A 12,499-nucleotide genomic window follows, 5' to 3' on the forward strand; every position below is an offset into this window, starting at 1 on the left:
AATGGCATTGGCATTTTTGTTGAAAAACAACTTACCATCAAAGGTTTATTTCTGGACTCTCAATCCTGTTCCACTGACCTCAATGTCTAGTCCTACATCACTATTACACTGTCTTGATTACTCTGTTTATTGTAAGGCTTGAAACCAGAAGTGTAAGTCCTCCAGTTTGGTCTTTTTATTTCAAAATTAGGTTGGCTATTTGGTCTTTCATATTTCCATATTAATTTTAGAATCAGCTTATCAATTTCCACAAAAATGTCTGCTGGAATTTTGAGAGGGATTGCACTGAATCTATTTGCCAATTTCTAGAGAATTTCCCTATAAATTGTTTCTTCCAATCCATGAACATCTTATGTCTCCATTTATTTAGATCTTACAATTTTACCCAGCAACGTTTGGTAGTTTTTCCGTGTACATCTCACACTTCTGCTAAAAAATATTCCTAAGTATTTAATCTTTTCATGCTACTGTGAATGGAATTGATTTAATTTCCTTTTCAGATTGTTCAGTGTAGTTGAGAGAAATACAATTGATTTTTGTATATTGATCTTATATTCTGCAACCTTACTGAACATATAAGTTATAAAAGTTTTTTGGTTCAGGGGGTGGTGGGTAGATTCCTTAAGATTTTCTACACATAGAGCAATATTGTCTGTGAATAAAGACAGTTTTATTTCTTCCCATCCAGTCTGGATACCTTTTTCTCTTTTTTCTTGCCTTACTGCATCAGCTAAAATCTCCATTATAACGCTGTATAAAACTGGTGAAAGCAGACATCATTGCCTGTTCTCAATCTTAAGAAAAAAGCATCAACATTTTCACCATCAAGTATGTTGTTAGCTATAGGTTTTTTGTGAATTCCCTTAGTCAGGTTGAAGAAGTTCCCTTCCAGTCCTAATTTGTGGAGAATTTTTATTACAAATGGTATTAAACTTGGTAAAATGATTTTGTATGTCTACTGATGATCATGTGGATTCATCCTTTATTAATATGGTGAATTATATGAATTGATTTTCAGGAGTTAAATCAACTTTGCATTCTTGGCATAAATCTCATGGATCATGTTGTATAATTCATTCTACATGTTGCTAGATTAAGTTTGCTGATATTTTGTTGAAGATTTTATACATCTATGTTCATATGGAATATCAATAGTTTTCCTGTGATGTCCTTCTCTGGCTTTGTATAATGGTAATACTGGCTTCACTGGATGAGTTGGGTGGTATTCCCTTTTCCTCTACTTTCCAGAAGACTTTGTGAAAGATTCTCATTATTTATTCATTAAATGTTTGATAGAATTCACCAGAGAAGTCATCTGGGCCTCAGGTTTTATCTGTAGAAAGATTTTTAATCACTAATTCAATTTCTTTGCTTGGCATAGGTTTATTCAGATTTTCTCTATCTTCTTGAGTCTGTTTTAGTAATTTATGTCTTTTAAGAACTTCACCCATTTCATCTAAATTGCCTAATTTGATGGCATAAAGTTGTTCACAGTATTTCCTTAAAATTCCTTTAACTTTTGTCAGGTCAGGAGAGATGGCTCCTCTTTCATTCCTGATTTTGGTAATTTGAATCTTTGGTCTTCTGAATGAGTCTAACTAAAGTTTTATCTATGTTAATCATTTCAAAGAAGTAATTTCTGGTTTAATTGATTTTTCTCTAATCGGTTCTGAGTTTTCCATTTTATTGGTTTCTACTCTAATCTTCATTTTCATCCTTCTTGTTTTAGGTTTAATTTATTCTTCTTTTTCCCTTCTTCTAGTTTCTTAAGGTAGAAGCTTAAGTTACTGATTTGTAATCTCTTTTTCAGTATAAGCATTTCTCCTTGATTTCTTAATGTTAATGTACCCTAGGACTTGGTCTTTGGACCTCTTATTTTTATCCATATTCACTCTCTTGATAATCTGTCTGGTCTCATGGCTTTAAATACATTCCATATACTAACAACTCTCAGGCTAAACATCTTCCAAATTTCAGTGTCATATATCCAACTGCCTCTTACCTTAGATATCAAATAAACATGTCTAATTTAACTGGCTCCAAACTGAACTCCTGCTCCAGCCCCTTACCAAACTTCCGTCTTCAGCAAACTTCCATGTCTCTGCTAATAGCAACTCCACTCTAACAACTACTTAGGCCATAATCCAAGGGTCATTTTTTTTTTTTTTTGAGTAAAGATAGATTTATTTGGAGAGATACATACTACATAGAGTGTAGTCTGTTTCAGAAGGTGAGAGAAAGGCCACAAGGTATGGGGGTTGGGTGCTCAGATTAAAGTAAAAGTGCATACACACTCCATAGACAGGGTGTGGGCCGTCTCTGAAGATGAGGGAGCAAGAGAGGCCACAAGGCATGGTGTTGCTGGTTTTTATGGGCTCAGTAGCTTCACATGCCAACAAGGGGGAGGATCATTCCAAATACCCTGGGGAAGGGGCTGGGATTCCCAGGAACTGAGCCACTGCTCACTCTGTGACCTTTTATGGTTAGCCTTGGAACTGTCATGGAGACAGTGGACATGTTATTTTATCATGCTAACATATTACAATGAGCACATAATGGAGCTCAAGGTCTACTGGAAGTCAACTATCCTGCCATCTTGAGCCTCAATGCCTACTGGGAGTTGAATCTTCCACCATTTTGCTGTATCATTCCTTGAATGGCTGTGCCTTGCCCCCGTTCCCTCCTGTTTCATTCCCCTCTCAGAGATTTTGCTCCCATAATCCTATGGGGGTGCAGAAAGGCAACAGTCCATCTTCTGAAACTACTTCATGGCTGAGTAGGGGCGCTGAGAAGGGTCATCTTTTAACTCTATCCTTGACTCTCTCTCTTAGACCTCAGACCTAATCCATCAGGAAATCCTGTTAGCTCTACCTGCAAAATATATACACTCTAATCACTTCACTGTCTTCATTGCAACCACACTACTCCAAGCCACCATTCTCTCTCACCTACATTATAACTGGTCTCTCTACTTCCATTCTTGATCACTGCTCCTGCCACATCTAATTCTCAAAAAAACAGCCAAAGAGATCCTGTAAAATGTAAGCTGAACCACCTCACTCCTCTGCTTAAAACCTGCAGACTCAGACTTCCCATTTCTCTCAGAGTAAAGTCAACCCACTTTCAATGGCCTACAAAGCCCTTCAAGATCTGGCCTCCAATTACCTGCTTGATCTCATCTCACTTTTGCTTACTTTGCCCAAGGCACACTGTTCCCTGAACACACAACATCTTCTACCTAAGAACCTTTCCATTGGCTGCCCTACTTCCTAGAACACTTATTCTCCAACATCTGCATGGGTCATCCTTTTTCACTCTCAAATCTTTGTTCAACTATCACCTTCTCTATGCAACTGACCCTGGCCATGTCCCTTTAAATTATATTCACCTCCTCTACAGTATTCCCAATGTTCATTACCCTGCTCATTTTCCCTATAGTATTCAACATCTACAAATATCATGTATATTATACTTCATATCTCCTGCAATAGAATGTAAGCCCCTTTAGGGCAGGGATTTTTGTCTGTTTTGTTCATGGATGTATCCCAAGGGTCTAGGTATATGCATGGCATACAACAGGTGTTATTAAATATTTGTTGAATAAATAAATAAATTTAAAAAGCAGAACTTATCCACTGGCTGTTATCAAGTAAAAAGTTTTCATACCTGAAAAGCTAAATTTATTCATTCCTTCAACAAATATTGAGTTGCTTTTCTTTGCCAAGTACTGTGGCAGACATTGGGGATATTCAAAACAGATAAGGCCCTTTTGACAAGGAGCTTGCTTACAAACTTTCTATCTCTCCTCAGAGCATGTAAAACAAAAAACAGTGTAATTCCTGTGATAGTAAGTATTATACGACAACACAATGCATAAGTAAATATGTTAATGATTAGGGACAGAGGGCTGAGGAAGCTTCCTTCAACCAGAACAGACAGTAAAGCCCTCTATGAGCAGATGTGATCTGAAGTAAAACCAGGATGAGGAGAAACCATTCATGCAGAAATCTGGGGTCAGGGGATATTCCAGAGAAACAAAAAGTATAAAGCTTCTAAGGGGAAATGGAGCTTGGTGAATTCAAGAAACAAAAAAGCCAGTGTGACCTGAAGGTGGTGGGAGAGGTACAGGTACTATGGGAAGGCATCCTGCCTCCATTATGGAGGTCTGAAACCCACCCTGACATTTTTAGCAATTTAGATGCATCCTAGAATGTGACTGTCACATCACCTTCTCACTCCTGCGCTCCCTCTCCTACTCTTTTGTCCCTCTAGGGAAAATGCCAATGGCACTTGTCATTGAACTGAAATTTGAGAACCCTGTTCTTTAGCAGACCTGATACTTTTGTGCAAATCAGAAAAAGCTGTGCTTTCCTCAAAACGTTTTCTGTCCTCTATTCGAAAAATATATAATAAATAAGCATACCTGCAATTCATTCATAGTTGTTCAATGCAACAAGCAGAGCAGTGTGTAGTGGCCCTGGTTGCAGAGATAGAGGTGGGTAGCTCTTTGCAAACCAGACTGGTTCCATTTTTCCTCTATTTCAAATACCAAATGCTGTAGATGCTAAATATACATGTAGCTCTGCATACACTGCAAAGTATTACTGTTCAGCATTAACTGCAGTTGGCTACTGATTCTGTTAGCATTATCCTCATGTGAAAAGGAATGAGTCTAAGTACTTCTGAGTGTCAGTCATTGGAGAAAATACTATGTGCACACTTAAGTCATACAGATTCAAGGGGCTTTGAGAAGGAATACACCTCTGTAAAAGTGGCAAAAGCCTTGACTGTATCAGCAAGTGTTAGAAGTACTGATCGATCATCAGTGTATCAGTATTGTAACCAAGTAGGACCCTATTATCGTCGGTGACCATCTGATATCTGTAATGGTGTTTGTAACTGCTTAACCATATAATGTTTTAAAGGTTTTTCTCATGTTCTTGCTGACCAGGGTAAGGCTGGAGAGGAGGGAGGCTGGGGTGGCCTGCCCAACCTCCTTGTGGCACTGGTGCTATGTGCAGGGATCAGGCTAAGTGCCCTGCTTTTGCCCCTTGTACTCTGCTCCTGACCCCAGTGCCCTGCTCTTGACTCTAGTGCCCTCCTCTTGACCCTTTGTGGTTTCCTTGTATCCTGTTGTTCAAGCTGCAGGCCTCAGCCTGCTTAAAAGGCTAAACTCATTAATCAACCTGACTTTAAACTGCATAAGCTTTTCTCCAGACCTCTTTTCCATGGAGCTCCTTCCTATGCATCCTTTGTTCTAGGTAAAAGCATATTAAGAGAGTCCTAAAGCCAGAGGTGAGCTTCATACCTAGCAGAGGGAAGGGGACCACTGCATCTGCAAAAACAAGAACAACTCTGCAACAATTTGTTACCGTGTACATGATCTCTCTGGAAACCAGCTCTGCTTCTTTAACTCTTGAACTTTTACTATAAAACCCCTTGCCTTCTCTCCCCAGCAGGCTTACAGTCTTACAGGCATTAGCCTACTGTGACCTTCTTTGCCTGGCAGAGAAATAAAGCTGTCTTTCTACTTCATCCAAAACTCTGTCCTCGAGTCTCAATTTGGTAAGTGGGGTACAGAGGCTGTGTTTTGGCAGCATGAAGAGCTACATAATAGAATAATCTTTTCTACCTTTTGGGAAAGCTTTTGCCTGTATCATCTCATGTGACTCATGGGTTATTTTAATTTAGTAGTTTACTGTTTGAGGTTTCCTTTAAATAAGATAAATGATATTTTGGTGGAGTAAGAGATTCTTAGAAACCATTTTCAAATTTAATTCCAAAGAAGGACATTCTTTTCATCATCTAGGCTTCAGAGTCCTAATTTATGAAAGGGAAAAGTGTGTGTCTTCAACTTCATGAGAACTAATCCATGATACTGCATCCTTTCTAGATGAAGGGTATTTATATGCTACATCAATATGATTAAAATTAATAAGCAACTAATAATATCCATAAAGTATATGTCTGAAAGAATGTGTTTCACGATGAGGGAGCGCCACCTACTGTTCAATGTGGATTTCAACACATCCTGGACACACAGCCATTTGACAAACACCCCTCCATCATAGCCCTGCAATTATGTTAAATCATAATAATTTTGCAGAGGTCCTAATTATCAAAATATGAATTTTGACTCTTTGAAGAAAATCTGTATCACTCATAAGCTCTAGAAACTGAGTTCTCAAATAGGAAGTGAACAGTTTTCACTTCTCTCTATAGCTACAAAAAAAAAAAAAGGAGAAGAAGAAGAAATTTATTCCTAAAAATTAAAAAATTTTAAACACCTTGGCCCCAGCTGCAGTAGTTCAGAATAGCCTGGGCTTCCAAACAAAAGAGGTTCAAACCAGGGCCCTGCCAATTACTAGTGGTTCAACCTTGGGCATCTTTTAAATCTGAGACTGTTTCCTTCCTTATATGAAGAGAACTTAATTCACAGTAGGCATCATTAAAAAGTCCATAAACGATCAATGCTGGAGAGGGTATGGAGAAAAGGGAATCCTCCTATACTGTTGGTGGGGATGTAGTTTGGTGAAGCTACTATGGAAAACAGTATGGAGATTCCTCAAAAAACTAAAAATAGATTTACCATATGATCCAGCAATTGCACTCCTTGGCATATATCCAGAGGGAACTCTAATTCAAAAAATACATACACCCCAATGTTCATAGCAGCACTATTTACAATAGCCAAGACATGGAAACAATCTAAATGTCCATCAACAAATGATTAGATAAAGAAGCTGTGGTATATTTATATAATGGAACACTACTCAGCCATAAAAAAGAATGAAATAATGCCATTTGCAGCAAGATGGATGGACCTGGAGATCATCATTCTAAGTGACATAAGCCAGAAAGAGAAAGAAAAATACCATAAGATATCACTCATATGTGGAATCTAAAAAAAAAAAAAAGAAAAAAAAAAAAAAAAGAACTGAACTTACTTACAGAACAGAAAGAGACTCACAGACATGGAAAACAGTTATCAGTGGGGAAAGGGGATAGGAAGGGATAAATTGGGAGTTTGAGATTTGCAGATACTACCTACTATAAATAAAATAGATAAACAACAAGTTTCTTCTGTATAGCACAGGGAACTATATTCAATAGCTTGTAGTAATCTATAATGAAAAAGAATATAAAAATGAATATGTATATTTATGACTGAAGTATTAATGCTGTACACCAGAAACTGATACAACATTGTAAACTGATTATACTTCAATTTTTTAAAAAAAGGACCTAATCTGAGTTCTGTTTTGATCCTTTCCCCATCCAGCCCCAAGGAAGTTGAAAGCATTTTTTTTTAGCTACTGAAGAAATGATCAGGTTCAAATCACCTTACGAAAGATGGGTAACATTCAGTGAATTCTCCTCACTTGTTTTCTAACATCAAATACATTACATAAGGTTTTAAACAATTAAAAACAATAATTTTTAAAATCTCCTGCTAAACTATTTCAAGAATATCATCTTCGTGACACTAAAAAAAAAAAAGAAAGAAGGGATTAATTGTGTGTGTGTGTGTGTGTGTGTGTGTAAAAGAATTTTTTTTAACATTTGGATTAATATCATCAAATTTCATTAATTTACTCTTACAAATTCTCCAAAATTAAGTCTCTTTTGAGACTAATTTTATCTTTAATATTACAGATTTCTTATTTGTGTAAGTAGCAATTTAGCTGTAACACTTAGGAACAGTCTCTTGACAGCTCAGTGTATTAATTAGGAAGGTGTTTTAAGCACACTGACTGAGGGCCTCCAGGGCCAGGCCTGGGAATACAAAGGATCATAACTAATAAACCATGCTCTCCAGGAGCTCACTCTCCTCAGCACGTTCTTGAGTCCTCACTCCGAGAGCCTGAAGGCAGATTATAGAGCTAAGTTCCCAGTGTGTGTCTTTGAAGCCTGTTCTCCATCAGCACTGCCTTCCCAGGAGACTAGGGCCCTTGGGAGGGGGCGGAGGGGACGGTGGAAACAGTGGGAGGAATAGGCAGGGCCAGAGATGTCGCTACTTCTTTCTTGGATGTTTCTCTTTTCTCTCCTGGATTTTAGATGTCTGTCCCTCTCCCTCTCTTGTCCTGGATTTCTTTCTTTCCCTCTCTATCTCTTCACTTTGGATAGCTTCCTTTCCTAGGGAAATAAAAGGATATTTAAGGAAAGAGCGAATGCAAAGGAAAATAAGGCAAACAGTGTAAAGAGGAACATAAAACAGAACTGAAGCCAGTACTGATTGATATGGCACCGAATAAATAAAGTTTTAATTCCTTCCCTTACTTAAGAAATTAGACCTAATGTTGTGTAGAGTCAGTCAGGCCTACATAGACGTGCAGATCACGTCTGGATGGGAGCAGCTGTGCACCCTACTGAGGGAGAGGACATGAGGGCCGTGGAGTACTTCCTAACTTCGCTTCCACTTTTATAAAATTGGGGGGAAAGATTAGATCAGTGGCTCACAACATTTTCCTATTTTTTTTTTTTTTTACCAGAACCTACAGTAAGAACTATAATTTCCACTGGAACCAATACACACACATACACACACACACACACACACACACACACACACACACACCTACAACTGGAAAAAAAGCTCCACGAAAAAATTCTTATCCTCAGAACGTATGATGTACTAATATTTTACAATGTCTTTTAAGACTAAGCATTGTGCTGTACACCTGAAATCGATGCAACATTGTAAACTGACTGTACGTCAATAAAAATGGAAGGAAGGAAGGAAGAAAGAGAGAGAGAGAGAGGGAGAGAGAGAGAGAGGAAGGAAGGAAGGAAGGAAGGAAGGAAGGAAGGAAGGAAGGAAGGAAGGGGAAAGAAAAGAAAGAAAGAAATGCTACTTGGTTTTCACAGCTTAGAGCTTACAATCTACCAGTGGGTCCCAACCACGGTTACAGAAACACTGGTCTTAACAAAAATCCAAAGCATCTTCTAGCTCTAAGGCTTTATGATTTCATACCACATCCAGCCTATGCGATCTGGCCTGAGACTACCTTTCACCACATTTCTGCACCCTGTCCCTCACCCTTTCTGCTTTCTTGCTGGTCCCTGGACAAACCAAGCAGGCTCCCACCTGAGAATCTCTGCCCGTGCTATCGCCTCTGCCCGGACCGCTCCACTGCTGGGATTGCCAGGGCCCTCTACAGCATCACTTCATGCAGCTCTGCCCAAATGGCAGCAGGCTGGACAGGCTTCCCTGACCATCCAACTAAATACCACCCCCTCCTACTCTCTCCACTCTCTTCTCCCATAATCTAATTTTTCCATAGTACTTATCAATACTTAACATGACATTATATGTTTATTTGTTTATTGTGTGACTCCCCGTCCCCAGAAGTTCTAGCTCTGTAAGGGCAGGACTTTGTCAGTCTTTGCTGTAGCCTGGCTGCCTAGAACAGTGCCCAGAACATAACAGGGACCTAAAAATATTTGTTGAACGAATGAGTGAATCTAGAGCTCTCTCTCAGAATAAAACAGCCTACTGTTTCTAACTAAGAATTCTAGATTTTCTCTGGTGATGAATAGCCCTTGATCAAAAATGGTTCTCTACTCCTGGTCTCTACCTAGTGACTAGCAGGGAAATTCAGTGGGAAGTTAACCTCCCTTATTTTCAACTGTCTTTTCAGAGCACTATTATTCTTCCTTGAATGTTTATGCCTCTCTGCTCTCTACTGACACTGAACTTCCTTCTCACATGCAATACCTATCACTAAAGAACACTATGAATTAGTTAAGAGTCTTGAATGCCTTAAAAATGGAAAATATTATGCAAATATTGGGTACTGAAATTATTAAAACTGCAGCTGGGCAATGCTTTTGTCAGGTGCTAAAGTGAAAAAAGAAGGGAAGGCGGGGAGGGGAACAAGAGTAACTGGAGGTGCTACTTGACATGGGGCGGACGAGGAAGTCCTTTCTGATGACGTGTCATGTGAGCACAGGAAGAGGTGAAGAAGCATTTCAGGCAAATGGAATAGCAAGTGTGGCTGAATATAATTCTACAAAAAGAAACAGGTAAGCTTTTAAAAATGTATTATCTCAAAAGCTTAAACCAGAAAGAATTCGCTTTAAGATTACATTAATAAGAACCCCCTCAAGTACTTCCCAGTAGTCACCAGATGTGTGTATCTTGTGCCTACTTACAACTCACCCAAAGGGACATCTGGGTCAATAAGCAAAAATGAATAAAAGAAAGAATTAAAAAGAAAAAAAAAGCATTTGTTAACTAGGCTGAACCTTGAAAAATGAACCACAGTGACAGTTTCCTACTGTTTCCAAATGCCTTCTGGTAAATTTAAGGAATCGATGTTGATATTAGTATGCATAAGTTTAATTTGGGGTTTATATATATCCAAAGTTAAAGAAAACTGGAAACTCAGTGAATACAAAATAACACAGAAAAAGATGTAAACTTAACCAATCTTGTTGTCTTTAAGTAACACTCCTATATAGTGCTTAGTCTCTCCTCTCTGTTCCTTTCTCTCTTCCTTCCCCAAGACTGTGAGCTCCTTAAGAGAAAGATATAGTCTTAGTTATCTTTGTATCTCAGGAATACAGCATAGAGCAAGAACCCAATAGTAAGGCAGAAGGATGAGTTTAAGAGGCTCTGCCCCTCTTTTATGTAACTGCTTAGTATCTCACTTTTGGTTCTAAAAATGTTCTACTGATGCACGTCTCAACCTATGTGTGTTCTGGGAGACAAGATAAATTCTTAAGGACATTACTAGATTTTAAATGGAAACGCTGGGGAAAAAAGTGATCATATTATTATAGGGGCCATTCTCCCTTTGGATATAAAATTTTAAACTATTTAGTTATGAAAAATATTCAAATACCTAAGATGTACAAATGTTCGCCTTTTGGACATTTGGGCACACACAGTAAGATTCAATAAACTACTTAAAAGAGGAGACGGGCCCTTTACGCACTCTCTCCCCTGTGGAGAAGGCCCACACTCTGTCTATGGAGTGTGTACCTACTTCTATTTTAACCTGAGCACCCAATTCCCACACCTCTCTCCTTGCCTTTGTCTTGCCTTATACTCTATCTAGTATATATCTCTCTAAATAAATCTACCTTAACAGTGAAAAAAAAAAAAAAGAGGAGACGGTGTAACAGAAATGACAGACCTGTACTTGCCACTAGGGGGAGGGAGTTTCCATTTTTCCAAAGCCCTGTTTCTGAGCCTATGTAGCAAGAAACGGACTAGGCCTGGAAAGGGCTCATTATACTTTCACGATCGAATTATTAAATAATAAAATTTCAAGACTACCAGCAATGAAAGTAAATGTTCCCAGCCAATCCATTTAAGCTTGGCAGAAATTCACTGACCTCAAGATCTAATACAAGCTAAACACATATCAGACGTGCTTAGCTGTCTCCTCAAAAGTACATGAGAGTTATTGAAACTGGTCTCAAGAACCACTCCTGCCATCTCCCATCCCTTCCCTTTTCCCTGACCTTTCAGTATTTCCATTAGGAAAATTAATCTGTGATAGAAATTGAGGAAGATGGAATTTACTATGTAAAGGTAAATTTTTAAATATCCACAAAACTGGACAATAACACCCTTAAGCTCAAAAATTTATTTCTGACACTTGTTTCAGATTTTAAATCTCCTTCCATTTTCCCCAACTGTTTCTTCATTAGGCAGAATTCTGGTTAATATGAAAATAATAATTTCATATGTATAGTACATTATAGTTTATAAATTATTTTCATAAACATTATCTCATTTGAGCCTCACAAAAACAGTTTAAGGTATTTTGAACAGAAATTATCATTCTGACTTTGTGGATGAGGAAACAACTGACCAGAAAGATTACACGTCACATAGCAAACAAGTGCTGAAGCCAAGACTGCAGTAAGGATTGAAAACTTTAGATTTCTAGCTCTACGCTAGTTCCTTTAAAAATACAACTGGATGCTGCTTCAAAACAGACAAGAAAGGACTGGACAGTTTGTCTTGGAATAATAGTTTAGGACAGCTTACCTCTACCTTCATCAGTATGTACAGTCAATAAATTTTGAAGTGTAACAATTTATGAAAGATGTAAAATAATAATTACAGAGAAATATTTTGGATAAGCATTAACAGTGCTTTTCATCTATAGAACATATAGTGATTTATAATCTTTCTCCCTCAATACACTGAGTAAGGAAGGCGAAATTTTTATTAAAAGTTAAAATCCACTGTTACATGTATGTGTGTACATGAGATGCACAGAAATACGAGGTTAGAGATCAGGAGAAACAGGCGCCACAGCACACCACTAGTAGAGCACAGACTGGTAATCCTTTTCTGGAGGTAACTGCGCACTGCATATCAAGAAGACTGAAAAATGCACATGGCCTCTCACCCCGTTATTCCATTTCTCATTTATTCTAAGAAAATAATTACATGTCCGCAAAAGTTGCTTATTATGGTGTTAAAAGACCAAGTTAACAAATGGATTGGTTAAATCAGAGTAAATGAAAGAATATAGTT

At 38.1% G+C, this 12,499-nt stretch overlaps 1 protein-coding gene across 6 annotated transcripts in view; it reads right to left on the minus strand.

Moving 5' to 3' along the window:
- Positions 1 to 12,499, minus strand: part of NME7 (NME/NM23 family member 7) — a 172,010-nt gene that overhangs the window by 153,470 nt on the left and 6,041 nt on the right. The gene's annotated exons all lie outside the window — the stretch shown is intronic.

This window comes from Camelus bactrianus, chromosome 21 (genome assembly GCF_048773025.1).
Source record: "Camelus bactrianus isolate YW-2024 breed Bactrian camel chromosome 21, ASM4877302v1, whole genome shotgun sequence".
Classification (NCBI taxonomy): domain Eukaryota; kingdom Metazoa; phylum Chordata; class Mammalia; order Artiodactyla; family Camelidae; genus Camelus; species Camelus bactrianus.